The sequence below is a fragment of the Pleurodeles waltl genome, chromosome 3_1 (genome assembly GCF_031143425.1).
Source record: "Pleurodeles waltl isolate 20211129_DDA chromosome 3_1, aPleWal1.hap1.20221129, whole genome shotgun sequence".
Classification (NCBI taxonomy): domain Eukaryota; kingdom Metazoa; phylum Chordata; class Amphibia; order Caudata; family Salamandridae; genus Pleurodeles; species Pleurodeles waltl.
In genome coordinates, this window is record NC_090440.1 from 638,437,901 (window position 1) to 638,456,059 (window position 18,159).

General features: G+C 46.5%; 1 protein-coding gene across 1 annotated transcript in view; it reads right to left on the reverse strand.

Moving 5' to 3' along the window:
- The window catches only part of LOC138283525 (mucin-2-like), a 219,408-nt gene that overhangs the window by 57,390 nt on the left and 143,859 nt on the right, over nt 1-18,159 (reverse strand). The gene's annotated exons all lie outside the window — the stretch shown is intronic.

The window sequence follows — 18,159 nt, forward strand, 5'->3', positions numbered from 1 at the left end:
CAAATTAAGGTTTTATCCCAGTAAAAACCTGACATTAGAATTCCAGAGCTCTATAATTGCATCAAATCTATTCTTTCATTTCAGTCTGTTAAAAGCATTTTTGAAAACTGTTGTTAATGTCCCCAGTATTAGCTTGTGTAGCACCATTCGCCAAATTAATCACTTTTATGTACAAAAGAATTGTAGAACATCATAAACAAATCTAAACGTACCAAATCAAATGAAGAAAAAATTGTGAAGATTAAAACTCCTGGATACTCTCCAATACTCTACTTGCTGATTCTTCAGTATCACAACTAAAGCCTCTTCTTACAATAAGATCACCATCAGTGGGTGTGAGAAAGTAGCCTCTTTCTAGCCTTGTTACCCCCACTTTTGGCCTGTTTGTGAGTGTATGTCAGGGTGTTTTCACTGTCTCACTGGTATCCTGCTAGCCAGGGCCCAGTGCTCATAGTGAAAACCCTATGTTTTCAGTATGTTGGTTATGTGTCACTGGGACCCTGCTAGTCAGGACCCCAGTGCTCATAAGTTTTTGACCTATAGGTATGTGTTCCCTGTGTGATGCCTAACTGTCTCACTGAGGCTCTGCTAACCAGAACCTCAGTGGTTATGCTCTCTCTTTACAAATTGTCACTAACAGGCTAGTGACCAATTTTACCATTTTACATTGGCATACTGGAACACCCTTATAATTCCCTAGTATATGGTACTGAGGTACCCAGGGTATTGGGGTTCCAGGAGATCCCTATGGGCTGCAGCATTTCTTTTGCCACCCATAGGGAGCTCTGACAATTCTTACACAGGCCTGCCACTGCAGCCTGAGTGAAATAACGTCCACGTTATTTCACAGCCATTTTACACTGCACTTAAGTAACTTATAAGTCACCTATATGTCTAACCTTTACCTGGTAAAGGTTGGGTGCTAAGTTACTTAGTGTGAGGGCACCCTGGCACTAGCCAAGGTGCCCCCACATTGTTCAGGGCCAATTCCCCGGACTTTGTGAGTGCGGGGACACCATTACACGTGTGCACTACATATAGGTCACTACCTATGTGTAGCTTCACAATGGTAACTCCGAATATGGCCATGTAACATGTCTATGATCATGGAATTGCCCCTTCTATACCATCCTGGCATAGTTGGCACAATCCCATGATCCCAGTGGTCTGTAGCACAGACCCTGCTACTGCCAAACTGCCTTTCCTGGGGTTTCACTGCAGCTGCTGCCAACCCCTCAGACAGGTTTCAGCCCTCCTGGGGTCCAGCCAGGCCTGGCCCAGGATGGCAGAACAAAGGACTTCCTCTGAGAGAGGGTGTTACACCCTCTCCCTTTGGAAAATGGTGTGAAGGCAGGGGAGGAGTAGCCTCCCCCAGCCTCTGGAAATGCTTTCATGGGCACACATGGTGCCCATTTCTGCATAAGCCAGTCTACACCGGTTCAGGGACCCCTTAGCCCTGCTCTGGCGTGAAACTGGACAAAGGAAAGGGGAGTGAACACTCCCCTGACCTGTACCTCCCCTGGGAGGTGCCCAGAGCTCCTCCAGTGTGCTCCAGACCTCTGCCATCTTGGAAACATAGGTGCTGCTGGCACACTGGACTGCTCTGAGTGGCCAGTGCCATCAGGTGACATCAGAGACTCCTTCTGATAGGCTCCTTCAGGTGTTGCTAGCCTATCCTCTCTCCTAGGTAGCCAAACCCTCTTTTCTGGCTATTTAGGGTCTCTGTCTCTTGGGATTCCTTAGATAACGAATGCAAGAGCTCATCTGAGTTCCTCTGCATCTCTCTCTTCACCTTCTGCCAAGGAATCGACTGCTGACCGCGCTGGAAGCCTGCAAAACTGCAACAAAGTAGCGAAGACGACTACTGCAACTCTGTAACGCTGATCCTGCCGCCTTCTTGACTGTTTTCCTGGTGGTGCATGCTGTGGGGGTAGTCTGCCTCCTCTCTGCACTAGAAGCTCCAAATAAATCTTCCGTGGGTCGACGGAATCGTCCCCCTGCAACCGCAGGCACCAAAGAACTGCATCACCGGTACCTTGGGTCTCCTCTCAGCATGACGAGCGAGGTCCCTTGAATCCAGCAACTCTGTCCAAGTGACTCCCACAGTCCAGTGACTCTTCAGTCCAAGTTTGGTGGAGGTAAGTCCTTGCCTCCCCACGCCAGACTGCATTGCTGGGAACCGTGACTTTTGCAGCTACTCCGGCCTCCGTGCACTTCCGGCGGAAATCCTTTGTGCACAGTCCAGCCTGGGTCCACGGCACTCTAACCTGCATTGCACGACCTCCTAAGTTGTTCTCCGGCGACGTGGGACTCCTTTGTGCGACTTCGGGTGAGCACCGTTTCACGCATCCTTGTAGTGCCTGTTTCTGGCACTTCTTCGGGTGCTGCCTGCTGCTGAGAGGGCTCCTTGTCTTGATCGACGCCCCTTCTGTCCCCTGACGCAATTGGCGACATCCTGGTCCCTCCTGGGCCACAGCAGCATCCAAAAACACTAACCGCATGATTTGCAGCTAGCAAGGTTTGTTGGCGGTCTTTTGGCGGGAAAACACTTTTGCACAACTCTCCACGGTGTGTGGGATTTGTCCTCCAAAGGGGAAGTCTCTAGCCCTTGTCGTTCCTGCAGAAACCTAAGCTTCTACTGTCCAGTAGCAGCATCTTTGCACCCACAGCTGGCATTTCCTGGGCATCTGCCCATCTCCGACTTGCTTGTGACTTTTGGACTTGGTCCCCTTGTTCCACAGGTACCCTCGACTGGAAATCCATCATTGTTGCATTGTTGGTTTGTGTCTTTCCTGCAGAATTCCCCTATCACGACTTCTATGTCCTTTGGGGAACTTTAGTGCACTTTGCACTCACCTTTCAGGGTCTTGGGGTGGGCTATTTTTCTAACCCTTACTATTTTCTAATAGTCCCAGCGACCCTCTACAAGGTCACATAGGTTTGGGGTCCATTCGTGGTTCGCATTCCACTTTTGGAGTATATGGTTTGTGTTGCCCCTATCCCTATGTGTCCCCATTGCATCCTATTGTAACTATACATTGTTTGCACTGTTTTCTAATACTATTACTGCATATTTTGGTATTGTGTACATATATCTTGTGTATATTTGCTATCCTCATACTGAGGGTACTCACTGAGATACTTTTGGCATATTGTCATAAAAATAAAGTACCTTTATTTTTAGTATATCTGTGTATTGTGTTTTCTTATGATATTGTGCATATGACACTAAGTGGTACTGTAGGAGCTTCACTCGTCTCCTAGTTCAGCCTAAGCTGCTCTGCTAAGCTACCATTATCTATCAGCCTATGCTGCTAGACACCCTATACACTAATAAGGGATAACTGGGCCTGGTGCAAGGTGTAAGTACCCCTTGGTACTCACTACAAGCCAGTCCAGCCTCCTACAGTGGGACAGCCAAAAGAAGCAATACCCTCTTCAACACTGTCAAACACTGCACTAGTCCTCTACCAGATCTCCTGGTCACTGCTTCAGATGACAAGGGCATCAACCACTATTTCACTAAGAGGATCAACAAAATCAGGTTCAATAACAATATCACTACCACAGTAATCTCACTTTCAGCCACCCCCATCAGCTCACCACTAAATGGTCCTCATTCAATTAAAGCTTACATGTGGATCCCTCCAAAGTCTTGAACTGTCTCAGGGCAACCTCCACTGAAGATTATACTCTTCCTTATTCCATCAACAACTTACTCCAAGCAAGGGCCCTCATACCATTTTCCTTTGTCAATGCCTCCATAAGCCAGAGAACATTCCCAGAATCACTAAAGACTGATCAGATCCTTCCCCTTTAAAAGGAAACTATTTATGAGCACAGCCAGCCTCACAAACTTCAACCCTATTGCCAGACTTCCAATGATAGAGAAATCAATTACCATCCAGCTACGGTAGCACATCTGCAAAAATAATCCTCTACAGGAGTACCAATCAGGCTTTACCCCATGCTGCAGCACTGAGGCAGTCACATTTTAAGTAGTCAATAGGACCCTCCTCCTGAATTACAGATCAACCCCTTCCTCCTGGGCCTGCTTGAACTTTCTGTAGCCTTTGCCAGAGTTGACCATCCCACCACAGAGGGTCTGTGGGGGACTTTAGCTTCCAGCAGGCACTGCACCAAGAGGCAGCCCACTGTGCTGAAAAGTGCAACAGCACCCCGCAGGTCAGCCTTGGACATATCACACCACAGGGGTTCTGTGGGGGACTTCAGCTTCCAGTGGGCACTGCTACAGGAAACAACAATGCTCCCGCCCACTGACTCAGCACTGAAAAACAGAAAAGCACTCCTGCAGCATGGGCTTGGCCGCATTGCACCACAGGGGCTCTGTGTGGAATGTCAGCTTCCAGCGGGCACCCCGCCAGGAGGTGCCAATGCTCCCACCCACTGACTGCGCTGAAAAGTACAATAGCACTCCTGCAGCGCATGCTTGGCTGCATCGCACCACAGGGACTCTATGTGGGACTTCAGCTTCCAGTGGGCACTGCGCCAGGAGGTGCCAATGCTCCTGCCCACTGACTCTGCACCGCAAAGAGTGACATCACTCCTGCAACACAGGCTTGTCCGCAACCCATCTCAGGAGCTCTGTGGGGGACTTCAGCTTCCAGAGGGCTTCACGACAGGAGGCACAGATGCTCCTGACCACTGACTTTGCCCTGAAAAGTACAACAGCACTCCCACAGCACACGCTTGGCCACATCACACCACAGGGGCTTTGTGGTGGACTTCAACTTCCAGTGGGCACCAGACTAGGATGTGTGGATGCTCTCTCCCACAGACTCTATGCTGAAAAGCACAACAGCACTCCAGCAGTGCAGGATATGTACTGGATGCACCTGGGCTATGCCGGGGTGAAAATCGGGCCATGAGTGGGACTGGCCCTGCTTGTCATTGACCAAAGGAGGCTAGGACCACTCTTGGCCCCAGATTGCAAGTTCCAGCAGGGTGAGTGGCCCTCTCTACCTTTGTTTTGTGGCACTTGCTTCCATCCATCCTACGTTGTCTGGTTCATCTTGCAAGCAACTTCTTATCCTTTTGTTGGCCTTTTAGGTGGACCCCTTATTGTTCCCCTAGATGCATGTGGGCTTTATTTTCCTCCAGAAAATCATCACCTATTTCTTAAGATGGGTAAGAGGAAGAATCAGGGAGTCAAGGATAACATTAGTTCTTTTTCAGAACCCACAGTACTACTTTGGACCCGTCCTGGCCAGAGAAGTAGGCCTTGTCATCAAAGAAATAGATCTAGCGGAGCGGTGGCTATCCCTTGAGCTCTGTTACTGACAAACCAGACCGGTCTCCCCTGTACCAGTCAACCATATCTATGGAGGCTCCATGCTTTGTTGACTTCTGAGGCGGCAATGAGACTGTTTTAGAGGGCCTAGATTGCCAGCCTCAGAGAACTTGCACATCGGGAAGCTATTTTCACAAGAAAAAGAAGAAAGATCCCCTACTAAAAGGAAACAGCAGTCTAAAAGACCTTGTGGCGTGAGTAGGGTAGAAACAATGTGAACCAATTTTGATGCACCGAATATTCAAATAAAGATGAAATGATGATAATGACATAGTTGACCATCCAGCTCTAATCAATCCTTTAAATACACATGTGGAATTTTAGGCACTATCTTGCAATTGTTCACATCCTTTCTCACAAACAGGTGTCAGCTTGTTCAAATGGTATCCAAAATGTCTCAGTTACAAACTGTGAGCACACCTCAGCCTGGATTACAAATAGGGCACACTTTTTCTTTTTGTGCCACTGTGCACCTTTCAAAAGTTTCAAGCAGGTAATGACACCCCTCGGAATAACCCAAACAATATTATCAAGCCTCTCCAGGCCCACCTTCCAGTTCAAATCAACAAGTCTATTGAAGCCAGCATTGCCCCTTTAAAAGCTAAACTGTGTTCTCTGGAGGCAATAATTTCAGAAAATCTCCCTGCATAAAACCAGAACCTAGGCAGATCAACGAGGTTGCAAGTACATCCTCCAGTGACATGTAATCATACAGACACTGGCTCTGACCCTACGGATGTTATACTCCGTGCACCCCTTCACCCTGAGTAGGTAGCCACACAATTTTACACTTGCCTCATGCTGAAAGTAGCAACCCTAGCAATCTTTCACAAGGTCCTTGCTTTAAACCAGTGGAAGTAGTGTCAGGTCCTGACCTGTGTAAGGGGAGTTACTCTTGTGAAAACCTCGCTCCAGAGTGCTCTCCATATGTTGCCGTACTTACTAACGCTCCATCTCTGCCACTATCATCTGAAGAGTCCATGGTCCAACTCAAGAACAAGGTCTGCGATTGGCTAAATCAGAACTCTGATTTCCACTCAAATCAATATAAAGACATTCTACTCATCAGGAGACTTGGCTGGGTTGGTCCCATGGTTAACCAGCTGAAAGGGGATGTGTGTGGTTACTAATTGCCATTAGCCAGGTTTAGCTTGCTGTCCAGTTTTTTACTTCTAACCAACACAGACAGCTGACCAATGGTATCAATCTGGTCCAGCTGGGGTTATTTTTACAAACATCTACAGTCAAAGGCATAATTGGGTCTGCATCTTTACCTAGCCATGATGACCAGAGCAGAATCTGGACTGCCCTGCTAGGTCTGTAGGACACTGATTGGCTCACTATTACTGGAAAACCCCAGCTGGAGAAAGACTGTTTGCCATGGTAGGCCAAATAATTGCCAAATCTGAATCCATGGATGCGGCTCCCAGGACAGCAGCCACCGTAGCTCCCCTTTCTATCTTGTGTGCTGGAACATCACAGGTTACCAATTTAAGCTTGATGGTGAGGACTGGTTTAAATATATTTCAAATTTTGACATTGTAATGATGCGCAGGAAACATGGTCCTCAGGACACGTAGTGTGATATGGCTTTGTTAGCTTCTCTGTTCCTGCTATTGAGGTTCCTGGGTAGAGGGATAGGAGGGATTGGTGACCCTAATTCATATTGCAAAGGTTTCCAAGGCTATTCAAGTGGTATGCAAGTATCAGGGGATTTTATTTGTATGGGTTGTTCTTTCTAACAAGTGTAACTTTTTTGCGATCAATTTTTCTAATCATGTATGTGAGATAGGATGCCAGACTAATGTCTAATTTTCCATCTTGGCTACCCTTAAGCAGACAATTGTTCATAAGCTTAATGATTTTCAAGCTACAGTAGACGTTAATCAAATCGTAGATAGTATGGGGGGAAACTCCTTGAGGCAGTCTTAACTTTAGGATTGATTAATATAATGGAAAAGGTTAGTCAATTATACAGATGCCTGGAGAAGTGTGGCACAATGGTTAGAGTGGCAGACCCTAAAGCAGAGATCTGGCTCAAGACCAGGGTTCAAGTCCCGCTTTGGCAGATCTTGGGCTCAATTCCCTTGGACCAGATAATTCTTGCCTCGGTGCCTAATCTAATTAATGGGTCTCACTCTGCAACTCTGGGCAATAGCTTGCTTAATCTCCACAATGGCCCCACCAGCGCTTGGATGCCTGGGGGTGCCCAGGAGTGGGCACCTCACAGGGAAAAGCCAGGAGGGGTTCCATAGCGGTATGAGTACATCGCCTTGAGACCCTAACGGGTGAGTAGTGCGCTATACAAGTGCAAAGTTTACAGTTTTTACTTTTGTAGGCTGGGGACAAGGGTCTGTGACTGATTACATCTTTGTTACTGAGGATCTGAGCAAGCTTGTTATGGCTCAGGGAGTCAAGCAGCATGGTCATAGTGACCACAGCCCCATGGTGTTGATTCTTGATGTACTGGTTTACTAACGTCCATGTGATCTAGTAGGAAAGAATGGTTTTGTAATGAAGGATAATGGGTTCTGGGTCAGTTGGTGTAGGGCACACTTTCTGTCCATATTGATCGCTCTGGTGAGATCCACCGTACCTTAATCCTGGTTGGTAGATTACCCCCACGCCCCTGTCTGAAGCGCTTTTGGCTTTTTGAAAATGAAATAGCTTTGTAAGGAATTTGATTAATGGCAGCCGAACGCTGATAAAGGTTCCCTATCCTGGATGGTTCTACAGTTCATGTAGAGCTGCAAGCAAGAAGCTGTGCCTGGCCCTTAGCCAGAAACCTAGAGATAAGATACTGATGACAGCTGTTAGGGGTGACTTTAAACAAGCCATTAAAGACAGGAAATGGGGGGTTAAGAGGGAAACGTGTGAGAAACTGGTGCAGACTAGTGAACTGATGGATCCCATGAGCTTTGGGGGTATTGTGAATAAAGGAAGACTTAGTGCAGCGATCTCAGAGGGTTTAGGTTTCAATGTACTCCCCAAATGCTGGCACAACAATTTTAGTTGTATTGATTCCTATGGAGATCATTCAGGGAAGGCGTGGAATGATTCTATCTACCGAATCCCATTGGATATCAGATTTTTTCTGTAAGAGGTGGACATGGCTATTGAGGAGAGTCCATCTAGAAAGGCACCAGGTCCTAAAGGGTTGCTGATGCATCTGTAAAAAAAACAGAACATCCATCTGTGGGTCCCTATTACCACTAACGTTCTTAACGCTGCTGCCTGCAAGGAAATACCCACCTCATGGCAATCTGCCTATATGGTAGCTGTTTTAAAGAAAGGTACAAAAGAAAGATCCTAAGTTTTATAGACTGATATCTCTATTGGTTTCAGTAGTCAGGATATTGGGGTGTGTCATCCTACAAAGAATTGAGAACTGGGCCTGAGAAAATGATATTCTTAGTTTTGCACAGTATGGGTTCCCTGAGGGCCTTGGGACGCAAGGTAGTGCTTAAATTTACATTAGTTTTTAGGAAAATATACGATTGCCAAGAAGTGAACCCAATTCCTTGCTTTCATAGACCTCAGCAATGCCTTTGATTGGATGAATCGCTTAAAATTCTGGTGAATACTCTCTAATTTGGGGTTGTCCCACCCCTTGTTGAACTTTTACAGCCTTTACATAAGGGGGTCAATGTGTTGTTCATGCATGGTGTGGACGGTAAATGTACTGACTCTTTGATCTTTATAGGGGTGTGGGACAAGAGTGCTTTCTGGCCCTAATTTTATTACTTTTATGTGTTAACAATCTGCACCCCTTTTTAGTCTCTGGGGGCCATGACCTACCAGTAGTGAATGGTAAACTGCTGCTGTGCCTACTACACATTGATGACGTGATTTTGCCTTCTCAAACCCTAAAGGTTTTTCAAAGTGGTGTTTTTGCTTTAATGTTTCAGTGGGGGCTGTTTCCAAATTGGCTTCAAGAGTTGGCATTAAACCAATTTTACCTTCATTAGAGGTGTTTAAACTGAAATGTCTCTCCAGTTTAAACTTTGGGGAATCCTTATTGGAGTATCAGGACTGGCATTGTTTACAGCAGAAGGAGAACCGATTTTGTAGGTGCTTGCTTGGTTTGGGGCCTGGAAGTCCACTGTTTTAAAAAAAATGAAGAACTCTGTCTAGGTTTCATGGAAGATCGTATTAAGTGTGCCAGCTTTCCCCCACTGCCAGCCTCTTCCGCAGTTGACTGGAGGACCGCTTCTGATTTAGGAGATAGCCTTACCAGCCAGCAGCCTCACCAGACAGCAAACTCCTTCTGGTGCCCTGGACCCAGTCATCCTAGGCTTGGGTTCCGTTGTCCCAGGCACTACGCCCTCGCCATTCCCCTGTGACCTATCTCACTTTTTCGCACCTCCCACCTCCCCAGCACCAGCAGGGTGGGCCCACAGCGTGCACACAGTTGGCATGTCAAAGCCACCCCAAAGGCGAGTCAGTCTGCACCCGTCTGTGCCTGGACCACGCCCAGCACCAGGAACCCTGGCCCTCTGGACTCCCACAGGTACTACGCAATTGATCACTGTGCTCTAGACCCCGGATGCAACAATGACTGCTGCCACACACCTCTTCACTCCACAGGGGGACTTTTCACCTGTCTCCGCTATCGCTTCACTGCCACTCTAGGGCTGAACACCCTAGCAGTATCCCACACCTTGCAATCCCCAACTCCCTGATCAACTCAGATGCCTCCTGCTCAATGCAAGATCACTGAAAAAACATGCCACCGAATTCAGGACATTTACACCCTCGCCCCTGACCTGACACAGAGATGTGGTTCACCCCCTCATCAGCCCCAGATATCGCCACTGCAACTCCCAGTGACTATAAAATGAAACACCGCATGTGAGAAAACAGGGCTGATTGCAGAGGCCCCATAACTTTTTGCCCCCATTTTCCTCTTTTTGCTGGTGTTTTCCTGACTTTGATGGTGCCCTGGGTACTGCTAACCAGTCCCAGGGCCTGTGCTCTGTGTAAAATGGATATGCAAATTAGGCTAATTATAATTGGCTAAGTTAACCTACCTATAAGTCCCTAGTATATGGTAGGGCATGTAGGTTTAGGGACCACAGCATAGGTGGTGCACACCTAGGTGCACTGCTGAGGTGCCCAGTGTCATTTTAAAAGCAAGCCTGCCTTGCTGGCTGCTTTTAAATTAAAGTTATATGCAAATTCGACTTTGGAATTAAAGGTACTTCCAAAGTCTTAAACTACCTTATTTTTACATATAAGTCACCCCTAAGGTGTGCCCTATGTGCCCTTAGGGCTGGGTGCATGTAACTATAAGCAGGGTCTTTATAAAAATAGATTTATAAGCCCTGGTGAGGTAAAAACAGCCAAATTCGTTTTTCCCTCATTGAAGTAAAGGGCCTTCATAGGCTAGAATGGGCAGACTTTATTTTAAATTTTAAAGTCTCCTTAAATGTTACATACCAAGAATTTGGTATCAAATTGATTGTTGTAATAAATCCCACAACTTCCAGTTGTTGGATTTAATATAACTAGTTCAGGTAAAAAGTTTAGACTTTACCTAAAAAGTTGCCAATTTCAGCTCTGCATTGTTTTTGCTGCTGTGCTCTGATTGGCCAGCCTGCAGCAGCTTCTGCCAGGCTACCTTGATGAGGTGTGAAGTGGCCTGACTTCACACAAAGGAATGTGCTTGGGGGAGAGAATCTCCCCTCAGCAGATGGTGAGGCAGGAAGGGGGAGGGCTGCCAAACTGGTCTTCAAAGGCAGAGAAGGACATTTGGAGCACCCAGCAACACCCCCACATCCTGCAACCCCAGACAATTAGGTGCCCCCTTGATTAGATTAGGAGAGGGCAGGAGAGGGGTGTGTTTATGATTTTTAGCCACACCAGTGGGTGGGCTCAGCCAGATGTAACCTCCAAAAATCAGATTCATCCATGTTGGATTTTTAGAGACTGTTGCCTTCTGGGATGGATTTTTGCCACACTTCCCAGGAAGTGGTCATCACAGGGGGACGACCCTGTCGCTGATTGGAGAACCAGGGCCCCCCTGCTTTTCACCCAGGAGCAAGGATAAAACTGGCAGACCTGCACCCACGCCTCAGATCCCCTCCAGAATTCAACAAGAAAGGAACTAAAGAAGAAGAAGGACTGCCCTGCTGGACCCCTGGCCTGCACCTGGACCCTGCACTCAGAAGGACTGCACCAGCTGCACACTTGGGCTTCACCACAAGAAGGACTTTGCCTGGCTTCAACTGGTTCAAGGAGGGACTCCCTGTTTGCTACAGGTGAAAAATTGCTAACCAGAGTCCCCTGCACCAACTCCTGAAGAAAGCGACCAGCTGACCACTGTCCAGTGGCCAAAAAGGAGTTTGCGCCAGGTGCATTCTGGGAGTTGAAGTCTGCACCCCCAAAGGACCATCACAGAACTTCTGGACCCTTGGGGTGAGCTGTGGACCCCAAAAGAACCTTAAAAGAACATCTGGGTGAAGCCCCAGAAGTTTGGAAAAGATTTGAGAATTTTTGGAAAAAAGCTCCAGAGAGGGACCGACCCGCCGCGGAAATTCTAGCCGGCTTGCCTCAACCGCGATCCGGCCTGACTTCTTGGTTCGTCCCGGTAAAGAAAAACATCCAAAAAAGAGACTAAGTCCGAACGTAAAAAGTTGACCTGGACCTCCCAGCCATCGTATCCGAGAAGGGCTCCATGGACGTCGGATCAAGATCCAGGTTTACCCTGGTCGAAGGATTTTCATCTCGAAAAAACAACTAAGTCCGAAGGTAAAAGTCTCCACCGAGGAAACCCACATCGCATATCCGGACAAGGGCTCCAGGAGGTCGGATTCAACTGGAAGGTTCGTCCCGGTGAAGAAAAACCTCAAAATAAAGACTAAGTCAGAAGGTAACTTTTTAACCGAGGCCTCCCGCGACCTGTAGCCGAGCAGGGCTCCATCGCGGTCGGCCTGAAAGTTTGACTTTGCCCCGGTCGAGGTGCAACCAGATGACCCGATTGACGCTTTTTGTTTCTAAGCGCTAGAAAAGTAATAATTCTTTAAAAATTCATATCTCCGGTTCCCCTGAACCGATTTTAATCGTTTTTGTGTCATTTTAAAGATAAAAATATAAACTATTTTTATAAATTGGTTTTGGATTTTTAAACTGTTTCCTGTGTTTTATTTAATTACTGTTTTGTGATATTTGAATGCTTTACACTTTGTCTCCTAAGTTAAGCCTTGACGCTCGTTGCCAAGCTACCAAGGGTTGAGCTGGGATTAATTTACTGAGACCTAACTGTACCTATGTGGAGGTTAGTGGCTTGTTGCTAGGTGTAGGTACCTACCTGCCCTACCAATAACCCATTTTCCAACACCGCACCAACAGACATGGAGGCAGCATGGCCATCGTACACAAGGAAGAAATCATCTGTACGACCACCGAAGAGGAAACCATGCATTTATGGAACTCCTTAATTTCCAGCTTCATACCGACGGCAAAACCTCCATCAGAGGCATCCTTGCATACAAACCCCCAGGACCGAGAACTGGTCTCAGGGACACCATCACTGAATTCATCACCCCGCTTGCCATTGAATCTGAAGAATACATCTTTTTGGGAGACCTCAACTTTGACCTGGACGACCCCACAGACACCATCTCCAGTGACCACCTTGAACAAATGAACCACATCGGCCTCAAGCAGCTGATCTCAGATCCCACGCACATAGCTGGACATACTCTGGACCCCATCTTCACAACCAGCAACAGAAGCAGATTTAGCATGACCACGGAACTCACCCTCAGCATCTACCTCAAGCCACCTTATTACCCCATTCCACAGCTGGAACAAGTTGGACCAAGGTCATGCAGCACCAATGGACCAACGCCGTTAATGGGGCATCAAGTTGTCTTTGCTTAGGGTATAAATGCTTCATGACTTGTAACGTGTAATTGACAGTCACTGTGCCATAAAGACAGATCCAGAATTGCACAAAGTATCCTAAGTGTATTTACTAAACAGCGCAAGAGGTGTTTGCAGTAGACCAGCCTGCTGGCAATGAGGGCCTACGTCATTGTTTTCCTGGTGCTGGTGGGTAGCCACTTGAAGATTTTGTGTAGCATGTGCAGCGAGTGGAAGCAGGCAGAGACAATGGTGTTGACTTGTCATTTCATGGAGAGTTGGCTGCCAAGGATAATTCTGAGGTTGTGGACATGATCTTCAGCCTGGAGGTGGGACCAAGTACCGATGGCCACCAGGAGTCATTCCAGAGGGAGGTGTTTCTGCTAAAAATCAGCACGTTGGTTTTTGTCTGTGTTGAGTTTTAGGCAGTTCTCTCTCATCCAGGCAGAGATGTTCTTTATGCAGTTGTGAAAGTTGTTTTTTGTCATAGTGGGGTTGGCTGAGAGTAAGAGGATGAGCAGGGTATCATCGGTATAGGAAACGATGTTGATGTTGTGGGTTCTGATGATGTCTGCTAGTGGCATCATGTAGATATTGAAGAGGGTGGGACTGATGGATGAGCTTTGCAGGACACCACAGATGGTCTGCTTGGGGTGTGAGGTGAAGGGAGGGAGACCAGTCCTCTGAGTACATACCCTGAGGAAGGATGCTACCCATCTGAGAGCATCGTCTTTAATGCCAATCTGTGGTAGGAGACGCTGTTGAAAGCAGCGGAGAAGTCGAGAAGGATTCTGGTGGCTGCTTCTCCTCTGTTGAGTAGGGTACAGATGTTGTCTGGCACAGCGATCAGGGCTGTCTCTGTGCTGTGGTTGGCTCTGAATCCAGATTGGGAGGGGTTCAGAAGGTTGTTTCTCTCAAGGTGTTTGGTAAGTTGGAGGTTGATGGCCTTCTCCAAGACTTTGGTGGGGACCGGGAGCAGCGAGATGGAGCGATGGTTCTGGAGGTCATTGGGGTCTGCTGAGGGTTTCTTGAGGATGGTTGGACTCCTGAGTATTTCCAGGCATCGGGGAAGGTGACTGCAGGGATTGAAGAGTTAAGGATGGCGGTGAGCTGGTGGCTGGAATCTAATTCTGAGGTGAGCCAGAAAATATGAAACTTCTGGATGGTCTGTGAGGTATACATATATCAGATTGGGACTTGCATATTTGAATTGAGTGCACCCTTTGTGATCTTGCTGGACTTTGAAGACCAAAGGGAACCAAAACTGCTCACTGAGCAGATTTCCACCATGCATATTTTAACGTGCCACTGCACACAAAACAGTAAGGCATACTGATGTTACCTAGGGAAGCTTACTAACATTATAAGGCCTACCCAAGGTCAATATCTAACTCTGCAGAGTCTCTACTGCACCAGGCTACCTGTGCACAGTTACCAGTCTGTGCATGAGAGTTGTCTTCCACATCTAGCCCTCACAAATGTAAATATGTGTATGCACACATTTTCACATGTAATCACCCCATTGCCCCTTACCCTTGCTGTGTCACAGCAGCCTTATCCTAAAAGGCAGACATTGATGTTAAACACATGCAGTCCATTTACTGTTTGCTTATTGTTGGTGAAACACTAGGCTCACCCACAATAAAAGACCAAAACTAGGTGATCCAAAAGCAAAACATCCAGGTGGATTAAATGTGTAGAAACCTTTTCGCCACACAGGGTAACACAGATCTGCAGTTGCGGATCATTCCTAAAAAGCTCGAACATTCTGAAAGGAACCGAAATGTTGTGGACACTTTAGGGTCAATAAAATCTGGGAAGATATGAGCATCCCTCAAAGTGTTACAATTCACTTGGCAACAGCAGTTGATGGATTCTCTATTTTAGTCATATGGTTTACACTGCTTGCATTCACTGCACCTTTTTGTTTTGCTTGCCTTTGGCTCCATCAGGTGCTTAGGGCGGACCAGGTTAACCCTTCCTTACACAGATACTGAGTTTTACTTGGTGCTATCCTGGAATTCTTGTTCTAAATTTAAACACTTCAAGTCATTCTGGTTCCTGGATGTTTCAGCTGTTCGGGTGCTACTTATATATTTGGTTCCCGGATTGTAGACTGGTCAGCTGGTTGCTAGTCACATCCTCTCCATTTCCATACACTGGTAATCCATTCCATTGACACTTGCAGAAAATTGCATCCTGTATATTTAGATTAATGGAACTGTATTTTATATGATTCCGGAGATTACTAGTCTGCCCATTGCAGATCATCAGTCCTTGGCAAATTAATTACACCAATATTTGTGTATGAAATTGTGGCACTTGAGGCAAGTTTGTTTTCTCTCTATCTTCCCATTTGCTTTCCACGTACAGTCACTTCAGATTCTAGAAATCAATACAGATCTTACTTGACTGAAGTGGAAAAGGGTGAGGAGTAGGATTAGCATCAGAGCCCTTGGCCTGAAATTCCATGATATTCTGACAGTTTGTCAGGGCCATATATTGCATGGATTTGACATTAACTCACTACAGGCCATTGTTCAGGCCTACAAGACAGAAAAGTACTTTCCTCTTCGACAAGATCAGCTATAGACCACAGGAAGCCCATATAACAGGAAAATTGGTACTTTGTTGCATTCTGGGAAAAGTCCAACAGCAGAAACACACAAACAATACCAGTCTTAATACCATTCCTGCCTCAGGTATGGCTTTTCTGAAATGATTTCCCAGGAATCCGAAGGCCTGTCAAACCTTTATGGCTCAATGCAACTTACTCTTCCTGGATTGTCCTCAGCAGTTTCAAGTCGATCAATCCAAGGTTTCTTTTAACCTGTCATATTTGGCTAAGGATACCTTGGCCTAGGCAGTTCCATTATTTGATAATAGGAACAGTTTCTGGTTATCTACTTACTACCTTCCCCTGAAGAATTTCAAGAGAATCTTTTATAAATGCCAAACTAAAGAAGATGCTCATATGGGGCTCCTTTCTCAGACACTGTTTAATAGGCCTGATTAACTATAGGAATATTTACAATCAATTGGTCTTAGAATCAGGATTGATGGATGAAGTCGCAGCTGCCATCTTTGACACCAAGCTTAGCATGAAGATCTGAATGGCGGCATCTCACTAGCTGTAAACTGACTTCATGATTCTAATGACCTAATAGAATTAGTACTACAAGAAGACGGCTAAAAAGACAACACTGGTGGAAGAGAAGGAAATAGCTTCCACTATACTTTTGGTTTGCAGGAAAATCTTAGGCCCAAGTTTATACATTTTGTGTTTGCACAGTTTTGCATCTAAAAGCTTAGTGCTGGCTAGCGCCATGTCATAGCACTGTCTGGGTGTCAAATTTATACCATGATGCAAGACGGAGCAATAAACTGGTTAGAGTAAAAAAAAATTATATTAACCATTGTGCCTTGTCATAAGGCAAAACACGTTGACGCCGCAAAAATGACTGTTGCTGTTTTACAGCACGTAAATTTGATGCAAAACTGATATGCACCATTTTTATCCACATTAGCGTCAATTTCAGACGCTAATGGAGAAAATAGTGCAAAGGAGAGGCAAAATGGACCCATTAAGACAGGAGAGCCCCCAGGGTGACCCCATTCAACCAGGAACCAGCCAGGAGGACACACACAGGACCCAGGGGAGGGAGAAGAAAAAGAGAAAGTGTAGTTTTAGTGCAGAGGAGCATAAAAATACTTGTGAGCGAGGTGACGGAGCACCAACATCAACTCTTCATCCCCTCCAAATTGCCAATTGGCAGGAGAGAGGCAATCTGGCAGGAGATAATTGACAAGATCAACAGTGCGGCAGAGGTGAGGAGAACCATAACTGAGTGAAAGAAACACTGGCATGATTGCATTCGAAGGACAAAATATAAAATGGCAGCAAACAGGAAGGCAGCACTGCAAACTGGAGGTGGTAGTCCAGCACCACACGAGGACCTGGACAAGATGAGGGAGATGGTTACAGCGGTCATCCCAGAGGAACTGGTCACTGGAATCGCAGGACAGCGCAGACTACCAGGAAGTTGCATGGGGGAAATTAATGCCAAACTGTCAAGTGCAAGAAGGGAGAGGCACATAGGACATGCTCAATGCATGCCAAAGGAGCGCAGAGGGACACATAGCACATGAAGCAAGTTGCACCATTCAAACGTAAGTAACACATGTACATACGCCTTGGTAGTGCTATGCACCACAACACATACACAACCTGGAAATATGTCAATTACCAGGGCTAAATACCTACATGTACATATGCAGCACATGGGATGGAAGGCATGTCTAATGACTGCCTCTGGTTGTGTCATCACAACATCCCTTGCATATAGTCAATCAAACCCTACCAACACGACCAAAACATCAGAGACTAGGAAGTCAGTCAATACCATTCCTGGAGTTATGTCATGGTGGTGTCCCTTGCAGTAACCCCTTGCAACTGCCTTGTCTCATTGCCAAAACACATGTGTGCTGCATCTTACAGCACACAATTCATTGCAACCTTTCCCAACACTACCCAAACATGTGCCGGTAGCAACACCACCACCCCACACCAACCCATCCACATAAGGCACTCACCACTCCATCATGCAGTAAGGATGCCCTTCTGCGTGCAGGGAAAAGTAATCTGGGCAGGCGCTGGGGGAATAGCAGGGTGGTCCTGTATTACTGGAAACATGCAGTGCAACTAAACTTGTGTAGTGGGGAGCCACACGTTTTGACGCTGATCAGAACTGTGCCACTACAAAAAATATATACTACAGATTGCAAACTCTAGGTCACAACAAATACAGGCTGAGCCCATAGCTACTCTGACACAACAATGTGAGACACATAGGAATGGGGAAATAACCACACAAATACAAAACATGGTGTATGACTGTGAACATAATGGTGTACAATTTCAAATTGCCAACTGGGGGATGGCGCATGGGCAAGTTTGAAGTTTGGTAAGACTGACTGTGCAG